Below are 635 nucleotides of genomic sequence, written 5' to 3'. Positions count from 1 at the left end.
GTAGATTTTAAATATTTGAGAGACAACAATGCATAAATCGTAATTTTTAAAACAGCAATGAAACCTAGGTGAATAGAATATATAAGTAGCATGAATTTAGGAAGCTTAGAAAATGAATAAGTATGAATTTAAGACAAAAACTGAATTCAATTGAATTTCATGGAGAGAAACAAGATAAATAATAGCGAGCAGACTAAAGCGCAGAAGGTATGAGATGTTGAGGCCGTAAATAAATAAAAATCTCTATCTTATCTGCATCTTGGAGACTTTGTCGTAGTATGTCAGCGGAGAAGAGATTGAGATAATTTAGAATGGATTTCTTATTTATATATACCCAGAACCTGAAAACCTTAAGGAAAAAAAAATGCATATATATATATATAATTCTGCTTGTACTTATACACTGCTTTGTGCTGACACTTCGTTATATATATACACACACACAAATGCACATACATATATGAATTTTTGATTGGATTGTCCATGTTCAGTCAGCTGCAGGATGAAGGCCTCAGAATGTTCTGTCCACCATCGATGGTCTGATGTTGGAGGCCATGAATTTGAGCTCACGATCACGCTGATTGGATGAGCCAACTCTGCCACACCAGTTCAACATGTCTTGGCAGATGGATGCA

General features: G+C 34.8%; 1 protein-coding gene across 1 annotated transcript in view; it reads right to left on the bottom strand.

The window, feature by feature from the left end:
- LOC106879465 (hydroxysteroid dehydrogenase-like protein 2) overlaps positions 1-635 on the bottom strand; it is a 20,865-nt gene that overhangs the window by 8,576 nt on the left and 11,654 nt on the right. The window lies entirely within an intron of this gene.

Source organism: Octopus bimaculoides, chromosome 23 (assembly GCF_001194135.2).
Source record: "Octopus bimaculoides isolate UCB-OBI-ISO-001 chromosome 23, ASM119413v2, whole genome shotgun sequence".
In the NCBI taxonomy this organism is placed as follows: Eukaryota; Metazoa; Mollusca; class Cephalopoda; order Octopoda; family Octopodidae; genus Octopus; species Octopus bimaculoides.
This window is presented reverse-complemented; position numbering and strand designations above follow the sequence as displayed.